Genomic DNA, 19,822 nt, shown 5'->3' on the forward strand with positions numbered 1-19,822 from the left:
TTGGAGAGGGATACCTGCTAGGTAAGTAACAGTGACGCACCATGAAACTTGCAAATCAAAGTGTATTGAGACATGTGACTGATGGTTCCCTTTCACTCACCTAGGCGACAGTGCATATGCCGTGCGCTCATTCATCCTCACTCCCTACCTACACCCATCAACCCAGAGTGAGAGACGATACAACGTGGCACACAAATCAACACGCAACGTGGTGGAGCGCATGTTTGGACTATTGAAAAGCAGGTTCCGCTGCCTCCACAAGAGCGGAGGCGCACGCCAGTACACACCCATCATCTGTTGCAAGATCATCGCCACTTGTGCAATGCTGCACAACCTTGCCACGAAGAGAGGTACAGAGGTGGAACTAACAGATTTTGAGGACAATGAGGATGATTCAGGACAGCCAGAGGCCAACGCAGATGGAGTGCCAACAGCAACAGATGGGAGAGTGAGACGGGCAGAGATCACATGCAACTATTTCTGAGTAAGTAAGGGGACACAGGCAGTTGTTGGTTGTCATGTAGTAGTTTAATAATGCGCCACTACGCCACGAAACCAAGATTATGCCATTCTGGCAACATTGCTTATTCACAAGTGTGAAGTCCAGGGTTACGTCACCCAATAGTCTATTGCTACGCAGTGCAGCATCAAAGTTTGCGGCCACGCGCTACATTGTGGGATGGCACGGATTCAGCCTCCTCACTGGTGCCAGCCCCATGCCGCCTGCTGCTCCTGCGTGTTTCTGGGACGGGGGGTGTGATGCTGCTCCTGCTGCTGGTGTCCATGCTTTCAGCAGCATCCCCTGCACCACTTGTGGCCGCCTGACTGGTCAATAGGAACTCCAGGGCACTGGTGACCTGCACCATCCCCCTAGTAACGTCGCTGCTGCAGTGTGTCAGGCCCTCCTGCATGTTCACTGAGCGCCGGCAGTGTAGTGATGTTGCAGTTGCCAGGCGGTTGAGTGCCCTGGTGTGCCTGTCTCCCCTCTGCCGTTCCCGGCGCCTTGCAGCTCTATCTGCGTCCAACTTGCTGCACAACAGCTGCATGGACTGTGACACGTCCCGCAGGCCCGCTGCCATGTCAGTAATCCCCACCGCCATTGCGCAGATGTTCCTGTCCATGTGTTTGAATGTGGTTCTCAGTCCCCGCACATGCCGCTGTACTGAAATGACTGCCTTTGTTTGCAGGCGCTGTTGTTTTAACATGTTGGCATCAAGGCCCCCAAAGACCCCATGGCTGTGATCGATTGGTGGTGGACTTTGCTCACGCGACCTGCGGCGCCGTCCTGCACCCGTGTCTTCTCCCTGTGAGGTGGAGGGCACAGTGGTATCTCTCCCATCCTGGGGCATAGTATTTGGCTCCGGGTCCCTGCTGTCATCAGATGATGTGTGTAACACGCGCAGCCTGGCAGCAGCACGCCTCCTCGACCTCACTATTGCAGGCGGTGATGTGGCCGGTGACTCCAGCATGAGTGGTGATGCTGGCGCAGGTACTGGGGATGCTGGCTCAGGTACTGGGGATGCAGGCTCAGGTACTGGGGATGCTGGCTCAGGTACTGGGGATGGTGGCAGTGGCAACGCTCTCTGGCCAGAACTTGTGCTGCCCGTAGCTGAACTGGCTTGACGGTGTGCCCCCTCTCCTGTGCCATGTGCAGTCCTGCGCGATGTTACGTCTGTGGACAGAAATGCAACATCAGCTCAGTGTACCTGAAGGCATGCATTGCAAGCATGACAATAAATTGATGTAACACTCTCACATTGTCCTCTGTCTGCTTTAGGCTAATGTGTGTACCATGCATCATTGTTCTGTGCTATTCTGTTCATGGTGGGGGATCTCTGACTACATCTCCCATAATGCATTGCCTGTCTGCAGTAACACATGGACTGGAGTGGGATACTCATTTCACTATGGGGGATGTGGGATAGGGGTAGGGGGGGCTACATTGCTGTGTATTCCTCTTACCTTGTTGGGTGGCGGCTCTGGCAGAGCTGTCGGCATCCCCAAGGCCAACGACACTCTCGCGCTCGATTGTCGACTGCACCAGCTCCTCCAGTTCGGTGAGGGCAGGTGCCCTGTTACTTCCACCTCCTGTCCGGCTGGCCTCCTTCTGGATGTCCCCCATCTTCCTCTTAGTCACGATCTGCAGGTCGTACCAGCGTTTTTTTAGTACGTCAATGTCCCTGTGGGTCACTCCCACAGCATTTACCTGCGCCTGGATTGCCAGCCAAATAGTGCGCTTCTCACACTCTGCCACTTGCAGGGATTGCCTCCCAAAAACCTTCTGGTGCTGCTTCACCACCTCCTCCACTAGCACCTGGAGTTCCTTGGGGCTGAATTTCACCTTGCGCCTCCTTTCCCCTCCTTCTCTCTGTGTCCTCTGGCTGGACATAGTGAAGTTTGATCTCAACAATCAGGCACTGGCTCCCTGCCTCTCCTCTGCACTCCCAGCCTCTCCTGAGTCTGTTGATTGAGTGCACCTGCCTGGGTGTGGCCACTTCCTACTTGGGTGGGGTTTGGTTGCACAGGATTGGCTGTTTCAAACAGTCATGTGATGTCGTTTTTCCGATTCGGTATATACCGATTCGGTATTTACCGAATCGGTAAATTCCACCTCGGTATTTACCGAATCGGTAAATTCCGATTCTTGAATACCGAATGTTACCGATTCGGTAAATATTACCGAATCATTACCTACATATAACTTACCGATTCTTAAATACCGATTCGGTACGGTTCGGTATTTAAGAATCGGTAAATTTGATTTACCTACATGAGGCCCTAAATAACAGGTCCCTCGTATTAAGTGCTGAAGGACTGACCCACGCTTCAAAAAATACTTGGTAATCACACTGGACCCTAGTCAAAAATATATTTGTGTGTGGATCTGCTCACATGCAGATCTACACCCACACTTAGGTTTAAATCTGCTCATGGTTGGAATTCACAATATCTATTATTAGATATAGATTTATGAGTCTCCAGCCTACAAAAGGGGTTGAATCTACTACAATTGATTTTACAAATGAAAGATACTATTAGTAACTTTCTGCCTGTTTATGGAGCTCTCGGCCACAGGGGAAGATGCACTGTTCTAGGCAGGGTTGAATTTTTTACTTTGATTGCATTGCTGTGAGTTTACTGGGGTGTTGTTTGGTGTGTTATGTGGAATGTGAAACATGGTAGGTGGTGCAAGGTTCAGGAGGAAGGAGGATGCAAGAGAGGTAGGTGACGAGGAGACCCAATGCCAGAGCAGTGCATAAAAAAGCGCGAGTCCCAAAGCTTACAGGGTCCATTGGGCCGGGTTGGCCTTCGAACAGAAAGAGACACGGGAGATTGGTCAGGGCGACTGAAGAGGTCAAGATCACCTGTGGCTTTCTGTGGCACTTCAGCATCACAGTAGTGCTGGGAGAGAGGAGTACCATGCTATTTCAGCAGAACAAGGAAAAAGTTGCATGCATTAGGCCTTTCCAGAAATGGTAGAGTCCTAGGGTAGCGTGGAAGTGCATACGAGGGACAAGTGCAGCTTGCCTGACTAGAGAGCTTTCCTGCTGCTAAGCAAGGCATAAGCATACATGTCCTTGGCCCCTATGCCTGGCACTCCTATAGTGGCCCTGGCCATAGCAGTTTGGCAGCTTGGTATTCACATCGAAGGAGCGGGTTGACCTATACTCATAAAAAGATCGGCTTCAGCACCCTTCAGGCATAGCCACATGCAGCCTGATTTTTTATCTCATTTACTGTCATTTCCTCACTGTTTTACCAATGGAGGAGTTTGAGCCAATGGGGGATTTTGGATCTGGGCTCCTTAATGTAGCTAGGCAAGCCTAACAATCCTAATAACCACTAAACCTCCACATCTCTATCCAGAAAGTTTGTGGAAGCAGTTGGAAGTAGTTGGTGTGATTTGTGCCCAGTCTGTGTTTCCTGTTACATGCATTGCTTCAGCCCATTCTCTGCCCCCCTACTCCAGTGAGCCACATCTAATGAATCTCCCTAGTGCACCCAGTGAATTGTTCATCATGGCTGTATAATAAGGAGATCCCAGAAGCACTGTTTGGTGATTTTAAATTGCTGAATCTTGAAACTGGTTTCATACACAGAGCTGTAGTGCCTTCTAGTTTAAGAGCTCTACCTAATTCCCTGTAATTCTAAATCATTTTTATGTACATTTTTAATACCACATTCTGGAAGTGTACCTCTCCAAGGAAGACAGTAGATAGTTGTGGAAGGGGTTAACAAAGGTTTATTCAGGTGCTACAGCTTTAGAGACCCCATCCATCTTCAAGTCCAGACCAACTTCCAATGTCCAATCCATGCTCCCACCTGGCAACCATCCACATATTCCAGAATGCCAAAGTACAGGACATCATACACATCCAGTGAGAAAACCTCTATAGCACTGAAAACATCAGATATGCCATATCAAGATTTATATCTACAATGCATAGGACTCTGAGTCATTAAAATGTCTGGAAAGAATTCTGTCTGATATCCTTTCGCTGTGGAAATAATAATTAAATATCTGAGATCATATCCTGGACTCCCTTTCGGCTATTTTTGAGTGGATGGTAGGCCAAAATGGGGCAGACGGTGCCAGAAATATGATCCCATAACTTATTACAGAAGAGGAAGTTTAATAGGTACATCTGCCATCTGTTGATGAGCAGCTCCATCAGAGCCAGTGTTTAAAGTCTAAGCACTCTTGTAGGGATTTTGAGATACAAGCTGACCAACCCAAAAGTGGTTAACGTCATGAAAATATTAATAACAATTCTAAGAGTACTCATATCTACTTGGTAAAAAATCTATTTGTTTCCACATGTCCCAAAGTGCCTGACTTGTCCTCGTCCACATCGGCAACATGCCGAAAGAGTGCTTTATTTCTAATATTCAAGTGGAAAGAAGCTGCCATGGTGCTACAATCTGGTGGCTCTAAAGTGCTGCAGGGAGGAGTGAGAAGTGCTTTATTAGATAATATGTACCTGGCACTACACATCAGGGTATTTCAATGTCATGGAAAAAAGCAATGCTAAGGACAGTTGGAGAGGATGCAGAGGGATGGAACCCCCCTTCCACATCATGTGGGCCTGCCCACATTTGGGGGGATACTGGTGGACGTTCTGGTCACCATAGGTGCTGTTGAAGGGCAGCCCTTTCACAATGATTTGGCATCATGTTTCAAGGGCTACCTAAATAGGTGGCACAACTAGTGCTGCAGGCCCACTAGTAGCATTTAATTTACAGGCCCTGGCAACATGTAGTGCCACTTTACTAGGGACTTACAAGTACATGAAATCTGTCAGTGGGGTATAAGCCACTGCTACCATGATTTAATGAGAAAGCACAAGGTTAGCAGTCCCAATGTATGCATAGCCCTAAAGCCAACAAACACAATTTCAGCAAAAGTGGAGGGCAAAAAGTTTGGAGATGACCCTGGCAGTTCGGGCAGTTCGGACTGTTCACCCTAAGTTGGCAGGGTATGCCCAGACGTGGGTCCCTTGCTCACTTTGCCACTGGATTCAAGCTAGTCTGACTGATGAGAGGTGTTACCCCGAAACCGGTCCCAGGATGCTTGTTTCCGGTTCAGGGAAGACCTGGCTTGGCAATTCGGGCTGAACTGTTCCCAAGAGGCATAGGGTCAAGTCTAATTTGCATATATCTGGTTCGAAACTGAGGTGGCAAAGTGAGCTAAAGAATGATGATGGATTCAACCCAGATCTGTGACTAGGGGTGAGTGTCTGAAAAGTATCAGCGCTCCTTCCATCATGTCCTTGTGTTTGCTCAAGTCCAACACACATGAAAATAAAAAACAGATAGAAGAGATCTTATTCTCCTAGATATACTTAGAAAAAAAGAATGTCTGAAAGTAAATAGCAGGTTTAATAATGATACACCAGCTAAATATACATGTACGGCTATTTCTGGTTGCTATAACATTAACTATTTGATTGTTTCCTAATGTTAATATTGGAAAAGTCAATGTCAATATGAATAACAATGTATAAAAACAAAAATTGCATCTTTATTGACGTCTTCACCCATTGTGAACACCATGTTAATCCTGACTCAGAAATAATTAGTACGCAGGCCCTGACACCCAGATTCCAGGTCACTGATTGACAGATCACAGGTGGGGTGGCACATAGCTAGAAGATAAACGTGAGAACAGGAAATGTCATATCAATCCAACAGATAAGTGCATTGACACCACAATGGTCCAGGGAGATTGGACCCAATAAAGCACACATGACCGGAGGGGTGCACGCATTCTCAAAACACCATAAAGTCAGGTGCCACATGAAGTTAGGAACACTTAGTCAATCAGGACACAGCACACAAAGTACACACAGTGATCACACACTCCCCATGCCAGACATTTGGACACACTACCCACTGGCCGCATTGTGTCCATGCAAGGTTGAGGCCCACCTGGGTTCTTCATCCAATGTGAACAAAGGGCCCACTTCTGGGCATACCCTGCCAACTTAGGCAAGCAAAGCAAATACAATAAGATGATGGATGGAGCGCTGAATCTTTTCAGACACTCAACCCACAACACTATTAGATCTGGGTTAAATCCATCTTCATACTTTTTCTCACTTTGCCACCCCAGGTCCAGGATGTTTGTTTCTGTCATCGCCTTGTGTTAGCTTTGTTTGCCCTCAGTTGGCAGTATTGCCATACGTGGGTCTCACTTTGTCACTCGATTGAAGCTAGCTTGGCTGATGAGGGAAACCAGTCACAGGATGCTTGTTTCCGGTCCAGAGAGGACCTGGCTTGGCAGTTCAGGCTGGACTGTTCCCATGAGGAGCAGGGTGACGGCTGATTTGCATATGGCTGGGTCTGAACTGGGTGTTAAGTGAGGTTAAAAACGATGATGGATTCAACCCAGATCTAGTAGTGGCCTTGGGGTGAGTGTCTGAAAAGTTTCAGCGCTCCGTTCATCATCTCCTTGTGTTTGCTTGGATCCGTAATTCTAAAACATTTGTAATTTGAACCGATAATATAACTATGATGTTCCACTAAACCTTCAATACAGCCCCTTACATAAATAAGTTTTGACTTAGGTTCAAATATGTACATCAAAAATACAAGGATATCATCTTGCCAAATAAGTTTTGAAGGGTAACTATTATAACAGAAAATAGAATGTGCATTGTTGTTTTACCATTATGGACAGTATAGTTATTTGTCCTTATAAACTTACTCGCATGTGCTGCTTTTGTCGGGAATATTTGACAGTATTTTTTACATCAATAAAGTAAACATCAGAAGAAAATACAGTAACATTGCAAGGCACACCCCAAGAAAGCAACCAGAACCTAATGCCGCAAAACAACAAAACCATTACACATCATATTGCATTGCAATACAGAACAAGTACATGGAAGCACAAAAACAACAGAACACATCTCCACGAGAACAAACTTCCACGTTAGAAATATGCGCAAAATTACTTGTCGTAAATTGCCACCGCTAGAAGCCAGCATTCGTAATAAATTGGTAAAGAGTGTTAGCACCAAGCACTGCCCTAAGTAACTACCAATGCCATTAAAATGCACCAGTCAAATTGTTTTGTTATCTGGCCCTAGCACTCTGGCAAAGCCAGAAGCCGAGGTAATAGTTTATGCCTAAACTTGTGAAGTCAGAGAAGAAGAATTGACCCATCCATTTCAGGAGGGGACAAGAAACTAATTAATATGAGTTTGATATTATGGAGCGCAAGGTTATAAATGACTGAGCTGCATAATTAATTACCATAATTGGAAATTTTAATATTTGATGATACCTCGTGTGAGTTTGTTCGGGTGAAATCAGCAATGCAGCCGAGTAAGCCAGATAGTTTGTAAGTCAAAACATTCGTGTCTTCAGGTAGCCTTTGAACACTCAAATTACCACATATTTATTCATTAATATCCAGAGTAAACATATTCGCTGCATTGAGTGTTTGTTGCTTCTGCTCCTTGTAGCACAGGTTCTACTCCGTCCAAGAATCATGAAATCAATTCAGTTTACTTGCATATAGAGGGTTTGATTTATTTTCATTTTCATGATGTCATTTCATTTCATTTTCATTTCATTTTTCAATAATGCTAGAATTTCACCTTGTAAAAATGACTTAAGTTGTCAGTATTACGCAGCCATTGAAATACAATGACACCAAGCTGCCTAATGGATTGTTTCAACTTCTATTCACAGTTTCTTGAGGAGTAACTTGAGCTGAGCGCCATGAGCAACAGAGCAAAACAAACTGAACAGAAGTTAGCGCAGAGAAATTTACGGAATCGGATCAAGTTAATACTTGAACGATCCCATGAGAACAATAGTATAAAAAGGCAGTTCTGAATCAAGAAGATCTCTCCACCATCGCATCCTTTCGAATTTGGGTTTGTTGAAGGATGTCGCATAGGGCCACTTCTCTTCGATAGCCTAAGTTTATTTGTTCTATTTTGAGGCTTCTTTTTCATTTGCAACTATTGATTTTTCCCTTTTAAGCTTTTTATTCTTCATTTTGTGGTGCGTTTTGCTTTGGGAGTTTCTTTTGTTTTCCATGTTTGTCTTTTTGTGGCTATTTTTCTGTTTCCGGCTATTGATTTTGAGAGGTTTGAACATGTCTGGAAGCTGGGAACATCATTCTTGATAGAGTAATTACAGACTTTCTGAAAGGCTTTCAGTAGAGAGGATAAAAAATGTCTAATGTAGAGTGAGCCAGGAGGGGGGAGGGGTGGGGGGTACTAGAGAGCCCAGCTGCAGGATGGCCACCACGTAGGGAGGGTCTGCTGGCCAGGAACCACTATCTGGCATTATTCCTGTGGGACATTGCTACCACATTAGGAACCTCCTGTCCCCTTGATGATGAACTGCCCAATTTAAGCCCGAAGCTTTGAGAGAGGGGCACGGAGACCTATCTAGAGGACCTGTCACTGGTGCGGCATGCCTTTCTCGTATCGTTGACTCCCGACCAGTGCTCTTACCAGCTGCACCCGCCTGCATTACCACAGCTTGCGGGCTCATGAGGATCACCGCTGCTGCCTTTGGCATGGATTCTGTCCCCCTGTGCGGCTTGATCGGAGGGGAGCAGTGGACCATTTTGTGGACCCCGGGGCAGCCTCAGAGGTGAGGCGGAGGCTGCGTACATTTTATTGTGCTCGCTCCTTGATCCTCCTTGCACCGGAAACCTGCAGTGACGGGTTGGGCCCTACATCCTGGCATGGTTGATATCCCTGGGCTTGCTCATGGCCCCCCCGGCCTGTGGCTCCTGAGGTGTGGCGGGCCCTGATGGCAGAATCTTAAATGGGCGGCTCACTGACTGGTACTTCCTGGGTGCACATAGAAGGTACACTGTTGAAAGTTGTCTTTGCTGAACTGTGCTGGCCTAGAGCCCAGCTCACATATGGAACCTTGGTGAAGTGTCGCAGTTGGGTCTGCTCTTGCCCCACTATTTGAAGAAACTTGGGGAGTGGGTGGAGACCATGGGGTTGTGTATTCCACACTTGCCAACAGTGGTCCTCGGAGACATGCAAGCCCCTTATACCAATATTTGCGCCATTTACCTACAAAATTGGGGAAAATTTCATTAAACAGACCAAGCTCTCCTTTGAGTCCCCTTGACTCACAGGGAATGCCAAGCCAGACTCCGGCGAATTAGAATAAGACCCCCAGGCTAGCGGAGGGGCAGCAATTAAGCCTGATATCCGCTTCATGTTCCTGGATCTTAAACATAGCCTAAACCTCATTGACTCAAAATTCGATCTCCTTGTCGACAGATTTACTGCCTAAAAGAAAAGGTTGATAGGCATGAGGAGCTCATTGACCAGCTTGAGCATCGCACATTGGAAGCAGAGAATGCACATTTATGTTTACTTTAGAGGAAGAAGGTTCTCAAGGTCATCAGAAGTAAGAACAAAGATCTTGAAGTGCGCTTGCACAAAGACAACCCGTGCATTCGCAGCGTTCCCGCGGCGACAGCAAGTGACCACATGGAAACCTGTGTGAAAACAATGCTCTGGTCCCTCTTTGTTGAAGACATCTTCCCAATGTTCATAGTAGAGAGGTCCCATCAATTTCTGGGCTCGCATCCACCTCTGGGTGCACTGGCATGCCCAATAATGGGGAACAACCTTTACAACGCAACTTTTACAACGCACTACCATTACAACGCATTTTTTACAACGCATAATCCATTACAACGCATGACATTACAACGCATGACACTACAACGCATTTTTAAAAACTACATTTACAACGCATTACATTACAACGCATACTACCATTACAACGCATAGCATTACAACGCATAATATTACACTATACTATCCAACACTTACCCTACTGATGCACCCCCTGGAGTTAGAATAGTAATTTTTACCCCTACACTATCCAACACTTACCCTACTGATGCACCCCCTGGAGTTAGAATAGTAATTTTTACCCCTATACTATCCAACACTTACCCTACTGATGCACCCCCTGGAGTTAGAATAGTAATTTTTACCCCTATACTATCCAACACTTACCCTACTGATGCACCCCCTGGAGTTAGAATAGTAATTTTTACCCCTATACTATCCAACACTTACCCTACTGATGCACCCCCTGGAGTTAGAATAGTAATTTTTACCCCTATACTATCCAACACTTACCCTACTGATGCACCCCCTGGAGTTAGAATAGTAATTTTTACCCCTATACTATCCAACACTTACCCTACTGATGCACCCCCTGGAGTTAGAATAGTAATTTTTACCCCTATACTATCCAACACTTACCCTACTGATGCACCCCCTGGAGTTAGAATAGTAATTTTTACCCCTATACTATCCAACACTTACCCTACTGATGCACCCCCTGGAGTTAGAATAGTAATTTTTACCCCTATACTATCCAACACTTACCCTACTGATGCACCCCCTGGAGTTAGAATAGTAATTTTTACCCCTACACTATCCAACACTTACCCTACTGTTGCACCCCCTGGAGTTAGAATAGTAATTTTTACCCCTACACTATCCAACACTTACCCTACTGTTGCACCCCCTGGAGTTAGAATAGTAATTTTTACCCCTACACTATCCAACACTTACCCTACTGTTGCACCCCCTGGAGTTAGAATAGTAATTTTTACCCCTACACTATCCAACACTTACCTTACTGTTGCACCCCCTGGAGTTAGAATAGTAATTTTTACCCCTATACTATCTAATACTTACCTTAAATGTAATTTAATATTATGCGTTGTAATGGTATGCGTTGTAAAGGTAGTATGCGTTGTAATGGTAATGCGTTGTAAAGGTATTTTTTAAAAATGCGTTGTAGTGTCCTGCGTTGTAAAGTTATGCGTTGTAATGGATTATGCGTTGTAAAAAATGCGTTGTAAGTGCATGCGTTGTAAAAGTGTGCGTTGTAACGTCATACATCCCCAATAATTGCCCCAGCTGCTACAGTACAGAGTCAGGGATACAACGCTGAATCTGGTTAGGGATCGTCTTCCCCTCCATTTTCATGGGAACAATGCTTAATTCTTCCCAGAATTTACACTGACCGTGCAGGCTGCCCAACATGAATTCCTCGTGGTGAATCATATGCTGCAGAAAAAGGGTACCAAGTACTCCCTGATCTACTTGGCTAAGCTTTGCATACTTCATCGGGGAAAACCTACCACTTCACAGACCCCAAGGCTGCCACCAATTTTGTTCAAGGACTTGCTTCTTCCAAACTGGGGACTCCTCCCCCTGCCTGATACTTGGTCCGAGGCCAACTCAGCAACAATGACTAATTGCTCTTTACCTTATTCAGCCCGATGATTGTGGATCGGAACTGCTGTGGGCCTGCACTGAAAGCCTAGCACCCCTCCCCGGTGAGGAGCCTGTCGACTGCATACAGCCTACCAATGTACACTGTACTGTCCCTCCTGTGCTCTGCAGGGTCGTCACCTATGGAATCTCTGCTGTCCCCACACTCCTCTCTTCCTGGCCACCCAGCGACCTTTGGGCTGGAAGTGTGTTCGGACCTCTGGATGCCCTCGAGGATGATGCTCTTCATGATTTTGCTATATGTTTTGGGTTCTTTCTGTGCAGGTTGAGGAAGTGATGTTTGGTCCTTTTGTGAGTTCGAAGTGGAAGGGGGTTGGGCATTGGGCATTGCTTTTGACTTGTTTGATTTTACCTCCCTTTTCCCTGCCACTCAGCTCTGTGTCTCTTTTGCTTTATGTCCGTTGCAGCCACCCTGCTACTTGGGTGACTTATTCCCCTATTAACTATGGATGCCTCCTGCTAAATGTGTAACCTGGAATTTCTAGGGGCTAAATGCTACTTGCAAGGCTCTGCATGTACTGGCATATCTACAAAGACATAATATTGACATTTGCTTGCTACAGGAACTGTACCTAACAAATGGAACAAGATGTGACTGCGGGCGGGAAGGATCTCTGAGCAGCATGTGGCTTACTATTCAAACTATGTGGGGTATTGCAGTGCTGCTCTGTAATATCCTCCCATGGAATACGTGCCACATGTTGTGTGACAAGCAGGGCCAGTATGTTAAACTGGCGAGCATGCTGCAGGCACAACCCCTGATTTCATTGTATGGTCTGAATGTAGATGACACTATTTTCTTTGCTGAGGTCTGGTGATTGGCATGTATGTTTAGCCCACAGGTTGTATTTTAGAGTGGGAACTTCATTGGGGTGTTAGACGCGTGAACGGACAAGTCTAGTGATAACCGACACCCGCAACCAAGTGCTGCCACACAACTGCTTACTATAATGACTGATAGTGACCTCACAGATATCAAAAAGCACATGCATTGGCGTCTATACACAACACCTGGTCAACAATATATTACTGGTTGGCCACCAAGGACGTGGTCTCCTGGACTACCTACATCATGGACCTCCCATGGACACTGTCTGACCATGCCCCTGTCTTGCTTGAGCTAGCTCCCCTGAGTACATCTCACTCGCATTCTCCTGGAGGCTTCCCTGTAACGCTCTCTGAGACCAAGTATTCCAGAGTGAGATTGGGGCAGCCATTACTGCCTTCTTCGAGCACATTGCGCAATCTGTTTCTTTCCAGTCCACTCTGTGAGAGGCCTTTAAAGTGGTGATCCTGTGAGTGTGCATTGCTAAGCAGGCTGGGGTGCTCAGGGCACTGCACGGGGAGCTGGCTTGGCTGGAGGTGGAGATACAAGACCCGGAGCTCCAATACTTTGACACCTGTACTGACACCAACTTGCTGTCCATTCTTTTAGAATATGAGGAAGCAGCTTTTCGGGAAACTCATCATCTTGAGAGGGAGACCCGCACTTGGCGATATGTGGAAGGTGACCTTTGCCGGCCTGTTGTGTAAGCCCTGGTCAATCAATTATATTAAGGAGCTCATAGATGACCAACAGACTGCCCAAGTTGGTATAGAGGCTATAGAACATCAATCAATCAAATCAATCAAACAAACATTTGTAGAGCGCACTACATACCCGTGAGGGTCTCAAGGTGCTGGGGAGGCGCTACTGATCGAACACCCAGGTCTTGAGTAGCCCCCTGAAGGTCAGCAGGTCTTGGGTCTGTCGTAGGCTCAGTGGGAGGGTGTTCCAGGTCTTGGCGGCGAGGTGGGAGAAGGTGGTTCTTCTTCAGATGCGATGGACGGTGGCGAGTGCGAGGTCGGCAGAGCGGAGCTGGCGGTTGGGGATGTAGAAGGAAAGTCGTCTGTTGAGGTTGGCTGGGCTGGTCTTGTGGAGTGCCTTGTCTGCGTGGATGAGGAGCTTGAAGGATATCCTCTTGTTGACAGGCAGCCAGTGCAGGTTTCTCATCTGGTGGGTGATGTGGTCGGCTCGTGGTACGTCAAGGATCAGTCGTGCCGAGGCATTTTGGATGCGTTGCAGTCATTTGATGAGCTTGGTCGGGGCTCCCGCATAGAGGGCAGGTCTGCTGCTGACGAGGGCCTGGGTGACTGTTCTTCTTGTATCTGTCGGGATCCACCTGTAGATCTTGCGGAGCATGCGGAGGGTGTCGAAGCAGGAGGAGGAGACGGCGTTGACTTGCTTGGTCATGGAGAGCGTTGAGTCGAGGATGATTCCCAGGTTGTGTGCGTGGTCGGTGGGTGTCGGGGCTGCCTCCAGTGCCGTGGGCCACCAGGAGTCATCCCAGGCTGAAGGGGTGGAGCCGAGGATGAGGACCTTCGTGTTCAGCTTCAGTCGGCTGATCTTTATCCAGTCGGCGACGGCCTTCATTCCTTCGTGGAGGTTGGCTTTGGTGGTGATAGGGTCCTTGGTGAGGGAGAGGATCAGTTGAGTGTCGTCGGCATAGGAGATTATGTTGAGGTCGTGCTGTCGGGCGACGTGTGCGAGCGGGGTCATGTAAATGTTGAACAGTGTCGGGCTGAGGGAGGATCCCTGGGGTATGCCGCAGATGATCTCAGAAGCTTCGGATCGGAATGGGGGAAGGCGGACGCTCTGGGTTCTGCCAGAGAGGAAGGAGGTGGTCCATTCCAGAGCTTTGTCTCGGATCCCTAAGACATGGAGGTCTGCGCGTAGTGTTCGGTGGCAGACGGTGTCGAAGGCGGCGGAGAGGTCCAGGAGGATGAGGGTTGTGGTCTCACCGTTGTCCAGCAAGGTCCTGATGTCGTCGGTAGCGGCGATGAGGGCGGTCTCGGTGCTCTGGTTGCTGCGGAACACTGACTGGGAAGTGTTCAGGATTCTGTTTTCTTCGAGGTATCGGGTTAGCTCTCTGTTGATTATCTTCTCGATGACCTTGGCCAGGAACGGGAGCAGAAAGATGGGCCGGAAGTTCTTGAGGTCTCTAGGGTCTGCCTTTTACTCTGCGCTGTACACCTCTTACCTGCCTCAGGTCTCCTCCTGGACCTGGACTTCACACTACATACGTCTTCATGGTCTGAGTGTAAAAGAAAAAAGTAACCTGAAAAGAGTGATCAAACAAAGCAAGAGAGCACTTCGCTGTTAGGACAAGAACACTCACTCACCTGAATGTGACATGCTTCATCCTAGAGCTCCCTCCTCACACTGGGACTGCAAGGTACAGTGTGGACTTCAACTTCCCAGAAGGCACCACAAGATAGTTTTATCTACACTTTCACTATTTTTCCACTCTGCCTCTCACTTTTATATATCTACATTGCTCCTCTTATAAAACAAAACACCTTCACTCCTTCCCTTTGGCTTCTGAGGAGCTGTAGCCAACACTGTATCGATATCGGAGAAGTACGTCATTTGTGGGTTAATGCTCCAGTAAGACCCCCTTTTATGTTTATAATTGGTTAGAAGATCGACATCACTGGTTTCTTAATCAACCCTTCATGGTAGAGGAAATTATTCAGGTTATTAGAAGCTTGCCTGAAGACAGGGCCCCCATACTTGGTGGCCTCACTGCTGCATTTTACGAGGAATATGCCCTCCCATTGCCCCTCACCTCCTGGATATGTATGGGGAGTCCATGTGGAGCGGAATGCTCCCCCTTGCTACGGGAGGTTCTTATTGTCACCATTTTGAAGCCCGACAAAGATCTGCAGTGCTGTGACTCCTACAGACCATGTTTAATGTAGACAACAAAATATTGCCAAAATTGATTGTCTCACGTCATCTCCCTCTACTGCTGAATATCGTGTGGCCTGATCAATCAGGCTTTGTACCCAACCGCTCGATGGCACATAACCTGCACACCTTATTTACCCTCCTCCAAACAAGTGTCCCCAGTCCTAGTGCTGTTGAAGTGGTCTTAGAAAGCAGTAAGGCATTCAATTTGCTTGAATGGTTTTATCTTTTCCATCTTCTGGTGCACCTCGCAATTGAGACATTATTGGTGGCTGATTAAACTACTGTATGCCCAGCCCATCGCCCGATTGTGGGTCAATTGGGTGATTGCCTCTAATTTCACGATATCGCTGGGCGCTCAACAGGGCTGCCCCCTGTCACCCATCATTTTTGCAGTTGCAATTGGACCCCTGGTGGCCTGCCTGCAGCAGCATAATTCTCACCATGGGCTTGCGTTTACCCCTAGGAGGGTCTTGGTCTCAATGTATGCAGATGACGTTACCTTGTATGTTTAGGGCCCCGGTTTAATATGGATCCCCTTATTTGGGAGATTACTTGGTTTGGTGGCCTTGCAGGCATCAACATCAACTGGTCTAAATACAGAGTGCACCCTCTCAATGCTGTCACATGCGTCTTTGAGTCCAAGTCCCCCCTGCCGTGCGTACACAACCTGATCAAGTACTTGTTTATTAGGCTCAGTCCGGTTCTAGATAGGATAGGATAGGATATTGGTTTATAAAGCGCTCGTATGCCGTAGCGTCCTGGTAAGTATGGGGAAGAAAAGAGTCAGTCTTAAGCATACGCTCCCTAAAATAACCACGTTTTTAAAAGCTTTCCTGAAGAGTTGATGGTTATCTACAGATTTTAAGGAACAGGGGAGCTTGTTCCAAAGTTCAGCGGCACAGTTTGAAAAAGCTCTACCTCCCCATCTAGCTCTCCTAGTCCTACTCACCTGAATAAGATTCTGGGTGCTTGACCTTAGGGTACGACTTGGGGTATAGGGTGTCAGTAACTTCTGGATATCCTTGGCTCCACCCCCAAAAACAGCTTTGTGGACCGGGCATGAGGCTTTAAATTCCAGACGCTGTTGGACAGGGAGCCAGTGTAAAGTTCTAATTCCCGCCGAGATGGATTGGTCTCTGGGGTTATCCAGAAGTTATCTTGCCGCAGCATTCTGCAAAGCCTGCAGCCTACTCAGCTGGGCCTTGTTTATCCCTAACAGTAAGGCATTACATTAGTCCAGCTTAGACAACAGGAGCGCCACCACCCCTGTCTTACGTAACTCTGGCGAGATAAAAGGAAAGATCTTTCGCAAGGTCTTTATAAAGAAAAAACAGGATGACCCAAGACTATTCACATGGGCAGAGAAATTTAACTGACAGTCAAACAGCACGCCCAAGTTTTTCACCTTGGACACAGGGCAGGGACACTCACCGGCCTTCGGAGGCCACCAGGAACTGTTCCACAGGGGATTCCCCTGGCCAAACTCGATGATCTCTGTTTTTCTGTATTTATCTTCAGGAAGCTTTCATTCATCCAGGTCATAATTTCTGACAGACACATATGAAATCTAACAGCTGTGTCATTAGATTGATTGGCTGTCGAAATTATGAGCTGGGAATCATCCGCATATGACACTAAGGCGAAACCATGCTTCCTGATGAGTCTGGCCAAAGGGGAAATATAGATGCTGAACAATGTGGGGGACAGTGCTGAGCCTTGTGGAACCCCACAGGGGAGATGGAAACTGCCGGACTGAAGGCCATAAACTTTGACATACAACTAGATGAACTTTGGCATACAAATGATGGTAGACTGATGGCATGGCTTGAGGACCACTTTGCGTTGTGGACAAGACTCCTGCTGTCCCTTACTGGGAGGTTAGCTGCAGTTAAATTGGAGGTACTTGCCAAATTCCAGTAGCTGTTTTTCAATCTCCAGATACCCCTGCTGGTGTATGTCTGCAAACACCTCAGATCACACAATATAACATTGGCATGGGTGGGCAAACAACCCCAAGTGGCTTTGGAGGTTCTGGCACTTTTCTTTGATCAGGGTGGACTCGATGCTCCAGATATGGACCTTTATTTGTACTGTGCACAAGCGCAGTTTCCCCATTAGTGGCTGCACCCCATGCAGTGTTACCCACACGGGCACCTGAACACAGCTATGTTGCCTATTGCCCATTGCAGGTCCCCCAATATCTTCCACCTAAGTGGCAAAAGACTCAGATTGAGATAGTGGCATGCATGGTTTAGCCGTGGGATGGGCTGCATTGTCGGCCGTGCATGGACCACTTGTATGCCCCATCTGTGCCAATTATGGGCCACACCTGGTTACCTGTGGCTGAGGATACAGGGGCTTGCAGCGCTTATGTCGGCTACAGCTGATGTCCTTGGCAACGCATACCTGTAGGGGACCTTCGCTATGCTCCATGATCCTGTTTTCTCTCTCCTCAATATCCTGACTTACTATCAGTTGAAAGCGGCCCTGTGGGCCTTAATGATACTTTCCCAGAGGCCGCACCAACAGTCCCTGTGCTGTAGGAGATACTTACTAGCCTGTTCCGTCTCAGGCTTGTCACATGCTTTTATGCTGCAATGTTCCGTCTCTGGCTTGTCACATGCTTTTACGCTGCAATGCAGGCAGCTGCACCGATCCGTACTCCTACGGCCTGTCAGACGTGGTTTGCTGTTTTGGATATCTCCATCAGTGAAGAGCATTAGAGGTTCTGCAACTCTCAATCTAGGGTCCATTCCCCACACTATAGGCTGCATTTAATTCATTTTAAATATCTGCGTAGAGTCTATAGTACACCCTTGTAGTTGTACGGTATGGGTCAGAATAACTAAATGCGCTGCACTGTGCCCAATGCAGATTTTCTGCATTTAGCATGCATAGATCATGGGCTTTCCACTCGAGCCATCAAAAGGGGTGTAACACAGGCCCTCGCAGCCCCCGCAGTGCGGGTGGGCCCCAAGGTTCAAGGGGCCCCCTCAGCACAGTGTTCCGGCCCAAGAGCACCTAAATTGAGCCCGGAGGGGGACCCTCAATGTACATTGCAAGGGGGCCCCCTCAAGTTTAGTTACGCCACTGGCCGTCATTGTGATTAGCGCCGCTAGGCTATGTAACAGATGTTTCCCCTGGGGTGCAGAAACTTACAGTGATTTGGCTGCTGCTGGCTAAGCACAGGATGGCCATCCACTGGAGCAGGCACCCTGTGACCCGGATGGCCTGTTGGCTTCAGGATGCTACTTATTGCCACGAGCAGTTGGACGCGTATTGGGAATTGATACCTGTCCGCTCCTGCCCTAAGGACATTTGATCGCCCTTTGTGGCATACCTGATGGCACAGCAGAACACATCTGGCGTAGCGGATGCTGTCGCTTCTCTGGATGTTTAACCCGGACTCCCCTTAATTGTGACCCGGTGGGGAGCGGCACTTCCCCCCTGCAGGTACTTTTCAGTTTACTGAGCAGGTTGTGTTCCAACCAGATGCTTCTGCCTTGCGCTGAGCTATACCTACCTACAAGTGCTGTGGCATGCGGTGCCTTATTGACCTGATGTAAATGATGATGCTGCTGCAATTGGTGTTATTGCCTGTATACGTTCTATTTCATGCTGAGTGGCTGTGTTTTTCCCCTTCCTCCCATTTTCCCCCTGCCCTGCTTTTCCTGGCTGCACTCTACATTGTTTGGAACTGTATGCATTGTCGATTCTGCTGTGTTGAGCTTGTAGCCTTGTGATCGTTATTTTTTCTGTTCACTATATAATTGAATAAACAATTTTTTTTTAAATGCAGAGAGAGCCAGGAGATACTTGGATGGGTGATTGTTGGGCCAACCATTTTCTACATGCCATGATGCTTCTTTTCCATGTGTGGCACTCTCAGACCAGCTTAGGTTTTGCTATTGTGCGAAAGTCTATTTAAATAACATTGGGAAACACTGGAAGTAGAACTGCAAATAACTCCAATAAAGGTAGAACTCCCTTTATGACTGATTTTGACTTGAGAGACGAAACGTTAAGTGAAAGCGATTACAATTTGGCACAAATCCGGCAGCACACGAATTCCTGGGATGTATCTCAGTACAAGTCTATATGTGCAAATCTTTGAATGTTTTACGGAAGATTCTCTTGTGCGCTTCATGCTTTTCCAGCGTGTGGACCCCCGGCATTCATTTATTCATGCATTCGTCTGCCAATTTTCATTTTATAAATACATGTTTTTTTTTGCATTTCATAGCAAAGAATCATACTAAAATGTAGTGCTTTGATA

The sequence above is a fragment of the Triturus cristatus genome, chromosome 4_1 (assembly GCF_964204655.1).
Source record: "Triturus cristatus chromosome 4_1, aTriCri1.1, whole genome shotgun sequence".
In the NCBI taxonomy this organism is placed as follows: domain Eukaryota; kingdom Metazoa; phylum Chordata; class Amphibia; order Caudata; family Salamandridae; genus Triturus; species Triturus cristatus.